The 20,455-nt window shown below is 38.3% G+C and overlaps 1 pseudogene; it reads right to left on the reverse strand.

Annotated features, from left to right (window-relative positions):
- LOC119802968 overlaps positions 1 to 19,527 on the reverse strand; it is a 33,931-nt pseudogene extending 14,404 nt beyond the window's left edge.
- Between the last annotated feature and the right edge of the window lie 928 nt (positions 19,528 to 20,455).

The raw sequence follows: 20,455 nt of genomic DNA on the forward strand, positions 1-20,455 counted from the left end.
TTAAAAACAGACATTACCTTTAACCCACAACCTCTCCAGCATAAGTTGTCATCAGTGTTTTTGATCTTGGCTGTTCTTACAGGTCTAAGATGGAATCTCAGAGTTGTTTTGATTTGCATTTCTCTGATGACTAAGGATGTAGAGCATTTCCTTAAGTGTCTTTCAGACATTTTAGATTCCTTCTTGAGAGTTCCCTGTACTCCATGTTTTAAATTGGATTATTCGTTCTTTTGATGACCAATTTATTGAGTTCTTTGTATGTTTTGGAGATCAGACCTCTGTCTGATATGGGGTTGGTGAAGATCTTTTCCCATTCTGTAGGCCGTCATTTTGTTTTGTTGACCATGTCCTTTGGTTTACAGAAGCTTTTCAGTTTTCTTGACTGAAGAATGGATAAGGAAAATGTAGTACTTTTACACAATGGAGTACTACAAAGCAGAAAAAATAATGACATCTTGAATTTTGCTGGCAAATGGATGGAGCTAGAAAACATAATTTTGAGTGAGGTAACTGAGACCCAGAAAGACAATTAGCACATGTACTCACTCACAGTGGTTTTTAAACATAAAGCAAAGAAAATCAGCCCATAAATTACAATCCTGGAGAACCTAGACAGCAATGAAGACCCTAAGAGAGATATACATAGTTCTAACCTACATGAGAAGTAGAAAAGGACAAGATTTTCTGAGTAAATTGGGAGCATGGTGACCTTGGGAGAGGATTAAAGGGGAGGGGAGAAGCAGGAAGGGGAGCAGAGAAAAATGTAGAGCTCAATATTATCAATAACAATAAAAAATTAAAAAAACCAGACATTACCTCAGAGTAAAAGTTTGGGAAACGGTTTTCCAATCAAGTAGACCTAAGAAACAAGCTGGTGTAGCTATCCTAATATCTAACAAAATAGATTTCAAACTAAAATCAACCAGAAAAGATGGTGAAGGACACTTTATACTCAAAACATGAACACTGCATCAAGAAGAAATCTCAATTCTGAATATCTGTGCCCCTAATACAAGAACACCTACATATGTAAAAGAAGCATTACTATAGCTTAAATCGCACATTAAATCTCACATACTAATAGTAGGAGATTTTAACACTCCACTCTTGCCAATGGACAGGTCAATCTGACAGAAACTTAACAGATAAAAAAGAAAAAAAAACAGATGTTATGACCCAAATGGACTTAATAGACATCTATAAAACACTCCACCCAAACAGAAAAGAATATACATTCTCCTCAGCACCTCATGAAATCTCTAATTTTTTTTGCCGATGTTTACATTTATTAATAGTGTTGTGAATCCACAGTGAAATTTCAAAGCAGTTCTAGCAGTAGTTCCCACGAGATCCCTAAGTAGGTAAAGGCACCTGCTGTCAAGCCTGAGGACCCGAGTTCTACCCCAGAACCCACAGTGTCAAAGGTGAGTACTGATTCCCAAAAGTTCTCTGACCATCACACATGCTGTGTCTCCCTCATGCTCCCAAATAGATAAACGTAAAAATATATTAAGATACCTGCAATAGAGCCTTTACTATGTCACTTATGATCTCTCTTCTGTGTGGTGCCACACCCCCAAGCCCTATGTTCCCTGTTCCTTTCTTCTTTATTAAGAACCTCATTTCTGGCAGATGCAGAAGAAGACAGAATTAGAATCTCATGAATATTCATTTGCTTTTTCCCCACATTTCTTCCCTAAAATTGACCACACTCTTGGTAACAAAGCAAACCTCTACAGATATAAAAATTTTGAGTAGCCCCCTATATCTTATCAGATCACCATGGGCTAAAGTTAGAATTTAACAACAACATTACTCTCAGAGAGTCTACAAACTCATGAAAACTGAACAATGGATTATGAAACCATCCCAAGGTCAAGAAAGAAATAAAGAAATTAAAGACTTCCTTAAATTCAACAAAAATAAAGGCACAATGTATCCAAACCTATGGGACACTATGAAAGTAGTGCTAAGAGGAAAGTTCATAGCACTAAGTACTCATATTAAGAAAATGGAGAAAGTTCATATTAGTGACTTAATAGCATGCCTGAAAGCTCTAGAACAGAAAGAAGCAGACACACCTAAAAGGAGTAGAAGACAGGAAATAATCAAATTGAGGGTTGAAATCAATAAAATAGAAACAAAGAAAAAATAGAAAGAATCAGTGAGACAAGAGCTGGTTCTTTGAGAAAGTCAACAAGACAGACAAACCCTTATCCAAACTAATCAAAAAGCAGAGAGAGAACATTCAAATTCACAAACTCAGAAATGAAAAGGGGGCTGTAACAACAGACACTGAGGAAATCCAGTGAATCATTAGGTCATACTACTAAAATCTGTACTCCCAAAAATTGGAAACATAAAAGAAATGTGCAATTTTCTGGACAGATACAACCTACCATAATTAAATCTAATAAATATCTAAACTGCAAGGAAATAGAAACTGTCACCAAAAGCCTCCCAACCAAAAAGGCTCAGGGCAGATGATTTCAGTGCAGAATTCTTCAAGAACTGCAAAGAACAGCTAATACCTATATTCCACATAATAGAGACAGAAGCAACATTGCCAAAATCTTTTCACGAGGCTACAGTTACCCTGATACCAAAACCACACAAAGACTCAGCCATGAAAGAGAAATACAGACTAATCTCACTCATGAACATAGATGCAAAAAGACTCAATAAAATTGTAGAAGGAAGCGGCAGGGCTGCGTCCAGCCACCCGGCCGTGGGCTAGCTTTACACCTGAAATAATTACACGGAAACTGTATTCTTTTAAAACACTGCCTGGCCCATAGTTTCAGCCTCTTATTGCCTAATTCTCACATCTTCCTTTAACCCATATTTAGTAATCCGTGTAGCACTACGAGGTGTGGCTTACCAGGAGAGATCTTAACCTGCGTCCATCTCGGAGAGGAGAATCATGGCGACTAACTATGGCGAATGCCTGAAGCATCTCCCCACTCCTGCTACCCAGCATTCTGTTCTGTCTACTCTGCCTACCAAATTTTCTGTTCTCTTAAAGGGCCAAGGCAGTTTTCTTTATTAATTAACCAATGAAAGTAACATAGACAGATAACTCTCCTCCATCATAAAATACTGGCAAAATGAATTCAAGATCCACTATGATCAAGTCAGTTTTATCCCAGAGATGCAGGGATGGTTCAAAATAAGAAAATATATCAATGTAATTCATCATATATATAAACCAAAAGAAAAAAGAAACACATGATCATCTCATTAGATGCTGAAAAAGCATTCTGAAAAGTTCAATTCCCCTTCATCATAAAGGTCTTAGAGATATCAGGGATACAAAGAAGAGATCTACACATAATAAAGGCAATATATAACAGACCGACAGCCACCATCAAAACAAATGGAGACAAACTCCAAAAGTGATTCCACTAAAATTAGAAATAAGACATGGCTGCCCACTCTATCCATATCTATTCAACATAGTTCTTGAAGTTCTGGCTAGAGCAATAAGAAAACAAAAGGAGATCAAGCAGATTCAAATTGGAAAGGAAGAAGTCAAACTTTTATTTTTTGCAGATGATATGATAGTGTACACAACTGACCCCAAAAACTCTATGAGAAAACTCTCACAGCTGATAAATACATTCAGTAATATGTCAGGATACAAGATCAACTCAAAAAAATCAGCAGCTCTCTATATATAAATGATAAAGAAGCTGAGAAGGAAATCAGAGAAACATCACAATTCACAATAGCCACAAATAACATAAAATATCTTGGGAAAACACTAACCAAAGAAGTGAAGGATCTGTTTGACAAGAACTTTAAGTTTTTGAAGAACAAAGTTGAAGAAGATGTCAGAAAATGAAAGCCCTCTCATGCTCTTGGTATAAAACTGGCAATCCTACTAAAAGCAATCTATAGGTTCAATGCAATCCCCATCAAAATCCCAATATAACTCTTCACAGACCCTGAATGAACAATAATCAACTTCATATGGAAAAACAAAAAACCAGGATAGCCAAAACAATTCTGTACAATAAAGGAACTTCCAGTGGCATCACCATCTCTGACATCATCTCTTATAGAGCTACAGTAAAAAAAATAGCTTAGTATTGGCATAAATACAAAGAGTTTGAGGAAAAGAGTCTAATAGATAACCTGGATATTAATCTACACACCTATAAACACCTTATTTTTGACAAAGAAGCTAAAATTATACAACGGAAAAAGGAAAGTACCTTTAAAAATGGTGCTTGCATAACTGCATATCAGCATGTAGAACAGTGAAAATAAATCCATATCTATCCCCATGCAGAAAACTCAAGTCCAAGTGGTTTAAAGTCCTCAATATAAACCACATTAAGCCTGATAGAAGAGAAAGTGGGAAATATCCTTCAATATGTGGACACAGAAGCCCACTTTCTAAATATAACCCCAGTTGCACAGAGAACAACAATAAATAAATGGGACCTCCTGAAAATGAGAACCTTCTGCAAAGTAGAGGATACAGTCAATAAGACAAAAAGGCAGCCTACTGAATGGGAAAAGATCTTCACCAACCCCACATCAGACAGAGGACTGATTTTCAAAATATACAAAGAACTCCAGAAATTAGACATCAAAATATCAAATAATTCAATTAAAGATGTGGTACAGATCTAAACAAGGAATTCTCAACAGAAGAATTTCAAATGGCTGAAAAGACCCTTAAGGAAATGTTCACCATCTTTAGCCATCAGGTAAATTCAAATCAAAAGTGTGAGATACCATCTTACACTTGTCATAATGGCTATGAACAAAAACATGAATAATTACACTGGAGAGGATGCAGAGTAAGAGGAACACTTCTCCATTGCTGGTGGGAATTGTACAACCACTCTGGAAATCAGTATATCAGTTTCTCAGAAAATTGGGAATCAACTTACTGCAAGGCTGAGCAATACCACTCTTAGGCATATACCCAAAGGATGATCAACCACCCTACAAAGACATTTGTTTTACTATGTTTATAGCATCATTATTTTTATTTTTTTTTATTTTTATTTTTTTTTGGTTTTTCGAGACAGAGTTTCTCTGTGGCTTTGGAGCCTGTCCTGGAACTAGCTCTTGTAGACCAGGCTGGCCTCGAACTCACAGAGATCCGTCTGCCTCTGCCTCCCGAGTGCTGGGATTAAAGGCGTGCGCCACCACCGCCCGGCGCATCATTATTTTTAATGGCCAGAACCTGAAAACAACCTTGATGCCCCTTAACTGAAAAAATGGGTAAAGAAAATGTGGTACAATTGTACAATGGAGTACTGTTCAGCAGTAAAAATCTTGATATTTGCATGCAAGTGAATGTAACTTGAAGAAACCATCCTGAATGAGGTAACCCAGACCAATAAAGATGAGTATGATATATACCCACTCATAGATGAATACTCCCTGTAAAGCAAAGGATAAGGAGCCTACAGCCCATGATCTCAGAGAAAGAAGGAAAACCCTAAGAGAAACATATATAGATCTCCCTGGGAAGGAAAAATAGACAATATCTCTGGAAAAATTGATAGTGTGGGGGTGTAAGGATAAGGGCAGATGGAAGGGATGGAAGAGAGGAGAAGGGGATGGAGGAGGAGAACTATAGAGAATGAGATAGTCGAGATGGGGGAAGGACAGAGATGGAAAACAAAGAAAGATATCTTGATTGAGGGAGCCATTATGGGACTAGCAAGAAACCAAACACTAAAGAAAATCCCAGAAATCCACAAGAATGACCTCAGCTAAGATTCTAAGCAATAGTAGAGAGGATCTCTAAAATGGCCTTGCCCTGTCATCAGATTCATGACTATCTTAAATGTCATCACAGAACTTACATCCAGCAACTGATGGAAGCAGATGTAGAGAACTACAGTGGAACACTGGGCTGAGCTTCCAAAGTCCAGTTGAAAAGTGTGAGGAGTGAGAACACGAGCAAAGAGGTCAAGATCAAGATGGGGATACCCACTGAAACAGCTCCCTGAGCTACTGAAAACCCCCCAACTCTGGCCCGACAGTGAAAAAACTAGCATAAGACCAAACTAGGCCCTCTGAATGTGGTTGGCAGTTATATGGTTGGGCTGACTGTTGGACCACTGCAGTGAGATCAGTATTTATCCCTACTGCTTGTTCTGGCATTTTGGAACTCATTCTGTCTGGAGGGATACCTTGATCAGCCTAGATGTAGTTGGGAGAGCTTTTGTCCTGCTTCAGAGCAATGTGCTAGATCTGCTTACTCCCCATGGGAAGACTTACCTTCTCTTCGGAGTGGATGGAGGTGTGGGGGAGATCTCCAGAGTTTGAGACTAGGCTGGTCTATAGGAGCAAGTGCCAGGACAGGCTTCAAAACTACACAGAAAAACCCTGTCTAGAAACAAACAAACAAAAAGAGCCAAAGGATTTTTGCTGTTGACACTGAGTCAGAAAGTCTCTCTTAAAGGAGCCACACCATGCTTGACTCTAACAAACAAAGCCCACCTGAGAATGTGCTGCTATCAATAAGGTGTGTTAGACTGTCCTTTTGTGTCTAGAATGCCTTTCCAAGCTCTCTCAGGTTTTATGTGAAGGCAATTGGTGAACTTTGGCACCATTTGTAGATGAAAATTTCTGTCCCGCATGGTATTGCAGCTGTTCAGTTACAAAGAAACACACAGAGGCTTATATACTATTTGTTCTATTAGCTCATGCTGATATTTAATTAGCTCTTACAACTTTAATTAAGTCATAATTCTTATCTATGTTTAACCACATGCCTTGGTACCTATTCTCAGTAAGACATTCTCATCTTGCTTCTGCTGCATCTGGCTGGTGACTGACTCACTTGCCTTTCCTCTTCCCAGAATTATCCTAGTTTGGTAACCCTGCCTATACTTCATGCCTGGCTACTGGCCAATCAGCACCTTATTAAACTATTAAGAGTGACAAATCTTTACAATATTCAAGAGCAATAAAAGAGCAGGAACCTCATTTGCAAGCATAACCAACAGAATACAAGATATAGAAGAAAGAATTTCAGACATTGGAGAAATGATAGAGGAAATAGACTTATCAGGAAAAGAAAATGTCAATTCTAACAAATTCTCAACAAAAAAATTTCAGGAAATCTGGGATACCATGAAGAGACCAAACCTAAAAATAATAGGGATAGGAAAAACAGAAGAACTCTATCTTAAAAGCACAGAAAATATATTCAACAAAATCATAGAGAAAAACTTCCCCAACATAAAGAAGGACATGCCTGTATAGGAAAAAGAAGCTTATATAACACCAAATAGACTGAACAAAAAAATTCCCTCATCACATAATAATAAAAACACCAAACATTCAGAATAAAGAAAGAATATTAAGAGCTATAAAAAAAAGATCGAGTAACATATGAACGCAGATGTATCAGAATTATGCCTGATTTCTCAATCAAGACTGAAGTCCAGGAAGTCCTGGACAGACATTTTGCAGACACTAAGAAACCAGAAATGTTATCCAAGACTACCTATAACCAGTGACACTTTTAATCACCATACACAAAGAAAACAAAACATTCCATGACAATATCAGATTTAAACAATATCCTACATAAAGTATTGGGAGGAAAACTCCAATCAAAAGAAGTTAGCTACACCCACAAAATCACAGATAATAGATAATTTCACGCCAGAGAATCTCAGTGAGGAGAAACACAACCATGCTACCATCACTATCAACAAAACCAGAAAAAAAAATAGGAATTACCAGTTACTGATCCTTTATATTCCTTAATATCAATGGACTCAACTCATCTATAAAAGATACAAGCTAACAAAACAGATAACAGATACAAAACCAGGACCCATCCTTCTGCTGCATACAAAAACATACGTCAACTTCAAAGACAGACATAGTATAGGGTTGCAAAAATTTTCCAAGCAAACAGACCTAGGAATCAAGCTGATGTAGCTATTCTAATATCTAACAAAATAGATATCAAACTAAAATTAATCAAAAGAGATGGGGAAGGAAATTTCATATTCATATTCACATTTATCACAGAAAAAAATCTATCAATACTAAGTGTCAATTCTGAACATTTATGTTCCAAATACAAGGGCACCCACTTTTGCAAAAGAATAATTTCTAAAGCTTAAAGCACACATCAAACTAAAATCAATACAGTGGAACACTTCGAATACCTCACTCTCACCATCAGGCCAGTATGTTAGAAAGATTCTTAATGGAGAAATAAGGGAACTAACAGTTGAGATAACTCAAATGGACTTAACAGACAAATACAAAACATTTGACCCAAAACCAAAATAATACATCTTCTCAGCACCTCATGGTACCGTCTCTAAAACTGACCATATACTTGGTCACAAAGCAAATCTCAACAGATAGAAAAAGTGGAATAATCCCCTGTATGTTATTGAATCTCAATGACTTAAAAATAGAATTCAGCAATAACACTAAATACAGGGAGACTACACTTTTATGGAAATTACACAACACTCAAGGGAATCACCACTGGGTCAAGGAAGAAATAAAAAAGCAGAAGGAGAGAGAACATGAGAAAGAAAGTCAGGACCGTGAGGGAACCTCCAGCTGGCGACAGATGGGGAAGGTGACTGAGCCCCACATTGGAGCACTGGACTGAGCTCCCAAGGTCCTGATGAGGAGCAGAAGGAGCGAGAACATGAGGGAGAAAGTCAGGAACGTGAGGGGTGCGTTCACTCATGGAGACGGTGGGACAGAACTAAAGGAGATCACCAACTCCAGTTGGAATGGGACTGATGGATCATGCGACCAAACCCATCTCTCTGAATGTGGCCAACAGCGGGGGCTGACTGAGAAGCAAAGGACAATGGCGCTGGGCTCTGATTCTTCTGCATGGACGGGCTCTGTGGGAGCCTTCTCGGCTTGGTCGATCACCTTCCTGGACCTGGGGGGAGTTGGGAGGACCTTGGACTTAGCATAGAGTGGGGAACCCTGATGGCTCCTTGGCCTTGAGAGGGAGGGAGGGGAGGTATGGGTGGAGGGGAGGGGAGGGAAGGGGGAGAAGGAGGGGCGGGAAGAGGGAGGAGGAGCGGAGGGAGGGGGGAGGAGGAGGGAAGGAGATGGAAATTTTTAAATATAAAAAAAAACCATGAGAGAAAAAAAAAGAAATTAAAGATTTTTATAATACAATGAATATGAAGGAGCAATGTATGCAAATTCATGAGATACTCTAACAACAGTGCTAAGAAGAAAGTTCATTGCACTAAAAGTCTACCTAATGAATTAAGTTGAAGTATCAATTCTGAACATTTATGTCCCATGTACAAGGACGCCCAGATTTGTAAATTACTTACTTTAACATCACTCCTAAAAGCTCTCTAAAAAGAGAAGCAAAAACACCTAGGGTGAGTAAATGACAGAAAATAATCAAACTACAGACTATAACCAATAAAATAGAAACAAAGAGAACAATACAAAGAATCAATGAAACAAAAAGTTGGTTCCCTGAGAAAGTCAGTAAGATAGACAAACCCCTATCCAAACAACCCAAAAGACAGAGAGATTATTTCCAAATAAACAAAATCATAAATGGAAACTGGAACATAACAACAGACACCAAAGAAATCCAAAGAATCATTAGGTCATACTTCAAAAACTTCAGAATTCTACCAGAATTTCAAAGAACTAATTCTTTTACTCCTCAAATTGTTCCACACAGCAGAAACCGAAGCAACACTGACAAACTCTATGAGGCTACTGTTACCCTTGTATGCAAACCATACAAAAATCAACAAAGAAAGAGAATTAAAACCAATTTGCCTCATGATCATTGATGCAAAAATACTCAATACAACATTGGCAATGCAAATCTAAGAGCACATAAAAAAATCATCCATCATGATTAAGTGGGCTTCATTCCAGAGATCTAGAGATGGTTCAACACACAAAAATCTGTCAGTGTAATCCACCGTATAAAGAAACTGAAATAAAAAAAAAAAAAACATGATCATCTCTATAGATGCTGGAAAGTCCTTTGACAAAATCCAACACTCCTTCAAAATAAAGGTCTTGGAGATCTCAGAATACAGGTACATACATACACATAGTAAAGGCAAAATACAGCAAGGTGACAGCCAACATTAAGCTAAATGGTGAAAAACTCAAAACAGTTCCACTAAAATCAGAAACAAGACTAGGCTATCTACTCTCTTCATATCTATTTAATACCATACTCAAAGTTCTAGCTAGGGCAATAAGAAAACAGAAAGAGATCAAGGGGAGACAAATTGGAAAGGAAGAAGTTGAACTTTTTCTATTTGTGGATGATATAATAGTATACATAAGTGATTCCAAAAATTCTACTAGGGAGCTCCTACATCTGATAAATACCTTCAGTAATGTGGCAGGATGCAAGAGAAAAGCAAAAAAAAAAAAAAAAAACCAACAGCCTTCCCATATACAAATAATTAAGAAGCTGAGAAAGAAATCTGAAAACCATCATCCTTTACGACAGCCACAAATAGCATAAAATATCATGGGGTAACTCTAACAAAATAAATGAAAGACCTATATGACAAGCATATTAAGTCTCTGAAGAATAAGAGTGAAGAAGATATCATAAAATGGGAAGGTCTCCCAAGCTCTTGCATAAATAAGATAAATGTAAAAATAGTAAAAACGACTATCTTACCAAAATCAATCCACAGTAATATCCCATCACCATTCTTCACAGACCTCAAAAGAACAATAGTCATCTTCATATAGAAAAATAAAACTCCCAGAGAGCAAAAACAATCCTGTACAATAAAGGAACTTCTAGAAGCATCACATTACTGACGTCAAGATTTACTATAGAGCAGTAGTAATAAAAGCAGCTTGGTATTGGCATAAAAGCAGATACATGGACTCAATTCAAACTAGGAAGATTCTGTAAGGCAAAGGTAAATAAGATAAAATGGTAACCTACAGAATGGGAAAAAAATCTTCACCAATCCCATGTCAAACAGAGAACTGATCTTCAAAATATATAAGGAACTCAAAATACCAAATAATCCAATTAAAAATGGGGTACAGATCTAAATGGAATTCTCAACAGAAGAATCTAATATGGCTAAAATATACTTAAACAATTGTTCAGCACTTTTAGCCATCAGGGAAATGCAAATCAAAATGACTTGAGACACCTTACACCTATTAGAATGGTGTAAATACCAAAACATTGGTTACAGCTTTTGTTGTAGAGGGGAACACTCCTCCCTTGCTGTGGGTGTTCAAACTTGTATAGCCACTATAGAAATAAGTATAGTGGTTTCCCAGAAAATATTTTAAATGACTGTTGTCCCCATGTGATATTTTTTAGATTTGTTTTGTAAGTAAAGCTGCTGTGTGATATTTCCCTGTTTGAACTATGTGAACTGCGTAATGACTTTGGTTGTGCTGTTACATTTTCCTGATTTTTGTTAAAGGTACATGAAAGAAAATGTAAGTATATGTTATATAAGCTATAAAACTTTGAATGGGTAAGACTTATGTAAAATCTTATCGGTACTTGAAAGTAATGGCACTTAAGGAGAAATCTGCCTCCAAGTGTAAAAATGAATATTTACTAGAGTAACTTGACAAGAATCCAAAAACTGACACACATTTGTACATACATGAGTCAACTTTTAGTTACACAAAATTCATCAGTGTTTTTTAAATCATTTACTTCACTTATTCAATTAACATGTATTAACTACAATGTAGTACAAGGTCTGATGATGATCAAGAAGACTACTCTTTGTTGAGACTTTTGAAAATAAAACCTTTCACTTTAATGAGACAAAATTTGGAGTAAATTAAAGGAAACTTGTTACAAATGGGATGGTAATTCTGTGTCTATTAAGTGCTGTGACCTAAGGAAGTGTAGACTTCCTGCAGAAGAGATTGGTCAGCGCTGGGGACAGTTCTAAACCCAAGGGAGAGTGAAGCTCATACAGGGATGTGGTGAAATCCTGATAAGGTCACTCAAGGGACACTAGAGTCACATTTGATTGATAGGCCCTGTCTTGTTTAATGCCAACAGAATGTGTGTTATCTTAACTATTATGAGATCAGGAACTAAGGAAGAGAGAACTTAAAAAAATTCTCCATTTGATAAGGGCATTATCTTTCAAATAATATCTGTCCACCCAAATCAGAGACTTTATCACTAACCCAACGTTTATGCACTTCTCTGCCATTCTCTGCAGAAGACTAGTTCCACATTCACCCTCTATGGAGAATCATAGGTTCTCCTCAAACAATCAACCTCCTACAAGGGCCTCTGGAGAATCAACTATAAGGTCTGTCACTGACGAGGTGATGACAGACAGTTAAGAGCCAACACAGAAATAGCTATGTCCTCCTGAATAAAGGGAATAGAGATTGTAGGGTCCAGGGGGTCAAGGTCATGATGGGCGAACTCCCATAGATAGCTGAACTGAGCTCATGGGAGCACATAGACCCTGGACCAACAGTTAGGTAGCCTGTATGGGACTAAATCCTCTGTATGTGTGCGTGTGTGTGTGTGTGTGTGTGTGTGTGTGTGTGTGTGTGTGTATGTGTGTGTGACAGTTTTGTAGCTTGGTTTGTTTGTTAGGCTTCCAGCACTGAGATCAGAACTTATCCCTGGTACTTAACATATTTTTGAGAACCCGTTTGCCATGCTGTATTACCTAGCCGCGCCCTAATGGAGGTGGAGAAACTTGGTTTTATTTCAACATGATGTACCATACTTTATTCAAGTTCATGAGAGGTCTTTCTCTTTCTGAATAGAGAAGAAGGAATGGATGGGGAGAGAGGTAGATGGGAGCAGGAAGGAGAGAAAGGGAGGATAGGAGGGAGCAGAAACTTTGGTTGATTGTAAAATAAAAGAAAAAGTTAATTAAATAAAATTAAATTCTAAAAAAAGAAAAAAATCATGCCTCCTGATTCCCCCATGGCAGTTTAGAATTCCTTCTGTTTGCACATGTGGCAAATACTAGTCATGAGCTTGTCTACCAAGCAGGGAGATGCAATAGATGGTGTCTATGGAAAACTGGCCAGAGTTTATGAATGTGTTCAGTAATGAGTGTAGTTCTGCATTATCAAGGCATTTAAAGCAAATGTGGGGAAGGGAATGCAGCTGATCTATGATGGTGAGGCAGGGGGATGTCAGGGGTAATTATTAAGTGATTTTCTATAAACCAGCCCATTGTTTCCCATAGGTGAACTCCCAATTTAAACCTTGAGGAGGATAATTGATCAAGGAAATTAGTGGAAATGTAAAAATAAACCTATTGGCATGCTTAGTAAAATCGTTAGTAATAAGATCAGCATTCATAAAACTCAGAGTTTCAGCCTGGTTATTGTACTGGTCATTTACATGTATGCACTAGAAGTTAATGTGTGCATCCCAGGGCCAATGAGGTAACTACACTCTTATTCTCATTCTACTGGTTAGGAGAACCAGATGAAGACATGTTTCATAAACTGGTGTCCATGGGGCAGTGTCACTTTGTTAACACTGAAGACACAATATCCAGGTGTCTTGGTGGGGGAAACATTAAAAAGAAATGAGTGAGTCAAATCCAAAACATGAGTTTTTCAGCAAATTTTTGAAATCAAGAAAAATAATGCAATTGAATGAGTGGAGGAAATGTAAATCAGCCAAATGATTTACGCAGCTGAATACAGGAGTTCTTTCTTGTTTCAGGAAAGCAACTGTCAATCATCCGCATTGCTAAGGACTCACCTGACAGGCAGAATCTAAGTGGAAAGAGGTGGCATACTCTATTAAGCCTGAAAATAGCATTGGTCTGAAGCATCAGTCACATGTTCCTCCAGTCCGCACTGGCTGGTGAATGAACTGAAGGAAAACCATGAGGTCTCTTATCATCTCTCAGGACCCCTTGTGTTTTCATTCCTTGCAGTGAAAACACTTTGCATTTCTATTTTTGAATGTGGTTTTGTTCATGTCCCTTTCATTAAATCAATGCATAATGAACTCTAGACTTGTCTGGTGTTTGTGGCTGTAACCACAGCCTCCAGCACATGTGCATTAGAGAGTGTGAGGCTCAGCATACAGTGATGTTGCTGAGGTCATTATGTTTAGTGTAGGTTCAATAACAGTTTCAGTCACCTAAAATCCATGTTCTGAATTTACCCATTTCATAGTTATGAGAAATGTTACCTCCACTATGCTCCTGAGTAAAACCTTCACACACATGTAAAAGGTGACTGTCAACCAGGGGCTTACAGACACTCCCATTTCCCCCTCGACTTCTGTCTTTTTCTGCAACATAGTGATTCTCAATTTTTAAGCCTTTTATACTGGATGACATTTGGCTTAATGGTGAGAAATAAAGTTAGATAGAGGTTTTTGCAAATATTCCATGGTGTTGGTCACTGTGTGAGGATCACAGATTCCTCTTCCTCAGAAAGAATGCTTATCCAGTTCAGAGTCAGGTGGAACTGGGAGATAAGTTCTACCCAGATGTGTCAAGGTCTAACAATTTATTTTATCCTTTAAGTCACTTTCATATATAGAGAGACATACCCACTCATATAATTAATTTAAAACAAAATACCTATGTACTCCTATTTAACTCACTTCATTCCATTCTCAAGTTAGCAATGGTAGCAGTAAGACCATTCCACAAAAGTGACACTACATAAGAAGACACAATCATACTGGTGGAATATAACAGGAAAAGTCAGTTTGCTGTTGAGATAGAGAAAGTTCATGGAAATACAAACTGTGTGGAGGATCTGGAAAGACATAAACACATAAAATGCTTTCATTTTCCATTAGTATCCAATATTTTATCTTTAAACTCTTCTGCATCCTGGCAAAGGGCTGATGTAGGTCTGTCTTCTATCTATCTGATGATTTCATTGGATAAGTAATAAAGAAACTGCCTGGCCCATCTGATAGACCGGCCCTTAGGTGGGTGGAGTAGACAGAACAGGAAGAAGGAAGTGAGGTACATGGCTCAGTCAGATGCCACGCCTCTCCTAAGTTAGTCAGACCGCCATGCCTCTCCTCAGAGAGATGCCAGATGCGATGAAGCCAGCCACCAGGTCAAACATGCTGGATCTTTCCCGGTAAGACACCACTTTGTGGTGTTACACAGATTATTCGATATGCTTTAGTCAAGATGTAAGAGGCTGAAAATAATGGGCCAGGCAGTATTTAAAAGAATACAGTTTGTGTGTTGTTATTTCGGGTGTAAAGCTAACCATGCAGGAGCCGGGTGGGATGAAAAGCAGGCCTGCCCGCAGCTCCATACTACAAAGGGCCTCACTGTGCCTTGACAATGGGTTCACAGCCAGGCTGCCTTCTCATTTACCTGTGTACAGCCACACATGACAGTAGCCAGGAAGAGAGCAACTTGTTATTGTGTTTATTGTTATCTTTGCTTTACTTTTGATTCTCTTTCTTTTTCTCAGTCTCACTCAGTCTGTCTTTCTGTGCCTGTCTCTCTTTCTCTCTCTCCCCAGCCCCCCCAGTGTGTGTGTGTGTGTGTGTGTGTGTGTGTGTGTGTGTGTTGTGTGTATGTGGTAGGCTATTAATTGATAGTTTCATAGTAACCATGCCTAGGTAACACTACCTTCCATATGGCCCCTTCCCACCACCACACAACCATAGAGGCCCACAGCCAATTTCTATTTTTATAACTTCTCTCCATTAGTCCTGGTAATACTTGTGTTTCTCTGATAAAATATTCTACATTTTTTTCTCTCAGAGCTCCATTTATCTTGGTAAAAACTGTACAGAAAAAAATCTCAGTTGCCCTTTTATTTCCTGTCTTCTGTGTCTTGGGATGTAAAAACAAATTCCAAGGATGTGATGGAAAACATTTGTGAATAAAAAGATAATCAATAAAGAATAAGGACATTACAAGAGTTTGGAAATTTGTTTTCACTGACATCAGGTCTAAAACCAGGATTCAAAATACCAGGCATGTCCAGATTAAGTGTGGGACAGTAACGTGTGTATCTGGAGGAAAGGGAACAGTTTGTGTAAGCTTCCTAGCTGGAGGTGAAGATTAGCCACAGCCTTTACAGAATAGAGAAGGTGCATATATGGAGACTAGAAGAGAGCAAGAGACAAAATAAACCATGCCTGACATGAGCACATCCATGCACTATCACTGAACTAAGGGTCAGAGAACATCACATGGGCATCAGTTTCTTACTGAGTAAGAAACACTTTCTAATCACAGATAACATAAGTGATTCTCTGGTGCCTGAGGACATCAGATAAGATAACTTCTTCTATAATGTGCTCCTCACTTAGAAGACAGAAGTTCATTTAGGGTGAGATAATAACTGCCTGCTTCTAGGCAACTCTGAGCTGCTTTTGTGAAGCAAGTTTCTTCTAACTGAAATAATCTCCCCGAGAGGAAGAGGGAGGCTCCTGAGGATCTCTGACCTGCTGCAGCTGCCTGGAGAAGAATCTCCAAATTAACATGTCTTACATTCTTCGTGTCCTGCAGAGAACACCGAGAGTACAGACTTCATGAGTTGTTATTCATGCTAGAGTGATCTTTTTAAGGCACAGCTATCCCTGAGTCATCAATGCTCCTGTAAGCAAACCCTTATCCACTCTCCACTATTACTAATCCCTCACTCTGAGTCCTGTAATATACTACAGTAAACTAAGCGGTTCACCAAGATGAACTTTGCTCTTTAGGGGTTTCCTGGGTAGAAACATATTTATTCATATCTCCTCTGAAAAGTCACACAGCTACTTCGGTCCAAACATGGCCAAAGGAACCAAAGCAGAGTTTGAGAGGAAGCTGTATGGCCCTACTTTGAACATAACTAAATAATCTGGCTTTCTGAAATGTATGTGACATACTAGGCTCAAGAGCAGAATGTAAAGGTTTGAGTGTGGAAAACATTCTATAGGCTTCAATGCTTTCAATGCCATCTCTCCAGATGCTGGAGCTACCTGTGGGATTGCAAGAACTTTAGAATACAGAATATACTAAAGAAGTAAGTCACTGGGAGGGTCAACATATTTTCTCATCACAGTGTACATTCTATCTTCCATAGTGTGACCTTTCATCTTCTTATTTGTGCTCTCATTTCTGGCTCAGATGCATGGAACAAATCCTCATGACATAAATATAAGTAAACCATTCCTCTCTAGTTACTCTGTAAAATATTTGATCATAGTGAAGCAAAAACTAATCCACCACCTTTACTACTCAGTGTATGCTGAAGTACATTTGTACTATGATGAACTGCAATTATTGTAGTGAATGATTGCTCTATCCCATCATTTGTAGGAGACACAAAGTTTCTCATGCTCACAGATAAGCAGCAGCAAAACCAGGAATGTTAAACACACAGGGTTTTCATTTTAAAGGGAGAAAAGACTAATGTGTTATCCACCCTGAATTCTGGAGAGGATGTGGTTAGTAGCCTGGTGACTTTTGTGCTATCTGCAGAGACCACATCAGATCCTCTACTAATCCTTATCATGAGCTTATTTTTTGTCTGTAAATCTACAGAATCCATCTGTATGGAAGATGTTGCATAATCTATAAAAACACTTTTGACTTAGTTACATCTTAAGCTTTATTATCAAAATAGAATTCAGAATATATCATCACCTAAAAAAGACTTGAAATTGTTCTATGTTTATATATGCCTAAAATAAAATACCTTTGAACCAAAACAGGCTACTGAGTCAAGTTAAACTGAACTTTCTTCTTGCCTCCCCTGGATTGACAGTCTGCTGGCCATGGTGCTTGCAGAGCCCCATTACATCACCCAGCCATTGTATTTGCTTTACTGTTATTTTCTTGAAGATTTTTACAGGTTTTTTCTTCAGATATATTGGTCTGTAGCTCTTCATTTAATTCATGTCTGTTCCTCCTTAATTGTTAAATGGAATTCACCAGAAATTTGTGGGGTTCTGAGATTTTAAATTTCTCTTTTAAATCTGTAGTCAGACAAGCTGCCATTGTGCCACAGGTCACTACTTATTTCTTTAAGAAGCAGTTCTATGCTTTGTTCATTGTTGTTTTGTTTGAATCTTTACATATTCATTTACATCTTCTCTGATATTTATTATATATTTCCTTCAAATAATTTCTATTTTGTTTCCTTGTTTTCTAGCTCCTTAAGATGTCCATAAATTGTTTTATTATTTTCTTATTTGGAAAATGTATTAAATCCAATTTCAAAAGTCCTCACAAACTTTCACAGTCTTAGTGTACTTTAAACATCCAAAGTCATATGAAAAGATCTCCTACGCTCTTGGATAGATAGGATTAACATAATAAAACTGGAAATCTTACAAAAAGAAATCCACAGATTCAATGCAATCCCCACTAAATTCCTAACACAATCTTCCACAAACCTCAAAACTGTTCTGGTGGAAGCTCCACTCAAGCCCATGATACTCATATACCAAAGAGTCTGGGATGATTAGGTGGAAGTCTTACCTTGCTCTCTCTCTAGACCCAGCATTCTTCATAAAGCTCAATAAAAGAGGTCCCTCCACACAGAAAGCCTGACATTGGCAGAAACTCCCCTAGAAATTTCAGAGACCATACCTACTACCTATTTAAAACATAGCCCATAGATCTGCCATGTGTACCCTTGTGTTCTGTCTCCTATCTTCCTGGTGTCCACCCTGGAGTACTCTGCTTTACATTGTCCTGTTTATTAAGTTTGGATTTCTTAATTTCTTCTGATTTGGCTTATTGCATTGGCAGTGAAGGAATCCAGCAACTAGGGATTCAATACTTACCAGAATGAACAATACTCAATTTAATATGGAACATCAAAAATTAATCTAGGAGAGCTAAAACAATCATGCACAATAAAGGAATGTCTGAAGGCATCACCATCTCAGTCTTCAAGCTCTACTCTAGGGTTATACTAACAACAGCTTGGTACTGGCAAAAGAACAGACACATGGATCATTGGAATTGAATTAAATACCTTGAAAAAGTCCACACAGGTATAAGCACTTGATTTTTGACAAATGAACCAAGATTATAAAGTGGACAAAAAGAAAGCATCTTCAACAAGCATTGTTGGCATAATTAGATGTGAGCATGTAGAAGAATGTAAATGGGTCATATTTGTCATCTTGCACAAAACTCAAGTCCAAGTGGATCAAGGGCCTCAACATAAACTCAGTTACAGTGAAACCAATAGAAAAGAAAGAGGGAAGTAACCTTGAATGCATTGTTGCAGGAGACTACTTCCTGAATATAGTACCAGTAGCACAGAGAAAGAGATCAAAAATTAATAAATGGGACCTCCTGAAACTGAAAAGCTTCTATAAGGCAAAGTACACAGTGAATAAGACAAATCAGCATCCTACACAGTGGAAAAATATTCTCACCAACCCCACATCTCACAGAGAGCTGATCTCTAAATATACAAATTATTCAGAAAACTAAACAACAAAATATCAAATAATCCAATTAAAGAATGAAAGTAGGGATTCCTTACCAGCCTGCCACCAAGTGAGATACCTGCTTCCAGGCTGTGCCCACACCTCTGCCACCCACTGGACACTGTCCCATCAAGATACATTCTGCCACCCAATCCCAAACACCTGAATTCCAACCATGGTCAATACTCCTTAGCAACATTACCAGGCAACACAGGTTATAGTCTCTTTTATCAAAAAAAATAGGCTATAGTCTCTCTCTCTCTCTCTCTCTCTCTCTCTCTCTCTCTCTCTCTCTCTGTCTGTCTGTTGAAAGAGAGCGGGCCAACTTTTCATCCTGGCTGCCCTGCTAGCTTAACCCCCGAAATAATCACACAGAAACTGTTTTTAAACATTGCCTGGCCCATTAGTTCTAGCCTCTTATTGGCTAACTCTTACATCTTGATTCAACCCATTTCTAATAAACTGTATATCACCATGAGGTTGTGGCTTACTGGGAAACATTCAGCATGTCTGACGTGGCAGCTCCATGGTGGCTCTCTCTTGGCCCTTCTTCCCAGCATTCCATTCTGTCTACTCCACCTACCTTAATGCTGCTCTATCAAAAGGCCAAGGCAGTTTCTTTATTCAACCAATGAAAGCAACACATAGGCAAAGAAACCTCCTACCATCTCTCTCTCCCTCCCCCCTCCCTGCGTGTGTGTGTGTGTGTGTGTGTGTGTGTATGTGTGTGTGGTAGAGCATGTGCTAATACAGACCAGAAGTATTGTATCCCTCTAGCTGTATTTACATATAGTTGTGAGTTGCCTGGTGTGGATATTGGAAGAAAAGCCATCCCTCTGTAAGAATGTGTGTGCTGAAGAACTTTTCCCATTCAGTAGGATGTCTTTTTGTCTTAATGACAGTGTCTTTTGCTTTAGAGAAGCTTCTCAGTTTCAGGAGGTCCCATTTATTCACTGTTGCTCTTGTCTGTGCTTCTGGTTATATGTAGGAGGTGGTCTCCTGTGCTCATGTGTTGCAGTCTACTTCCCACTTTCTCTTCTATCAGGTTCAGTGTGGTTGGATTTATAT

The sequence above is a fragment of the Arvicola amphibius genome, chromosome 12 (genome assembly GCF_903992535.2).
Source record: "Arvicola amphibius chromosome 12, mArvAmp1.2, whole genome shotgun sequence".
NCBI classification, from domain to species: domain Eukaryota; kingdom Metazoa; phylum Chordata; class Mammalia; order Rodentia; family Cricetidae; genus Arvicola; species Arvicola amphibius.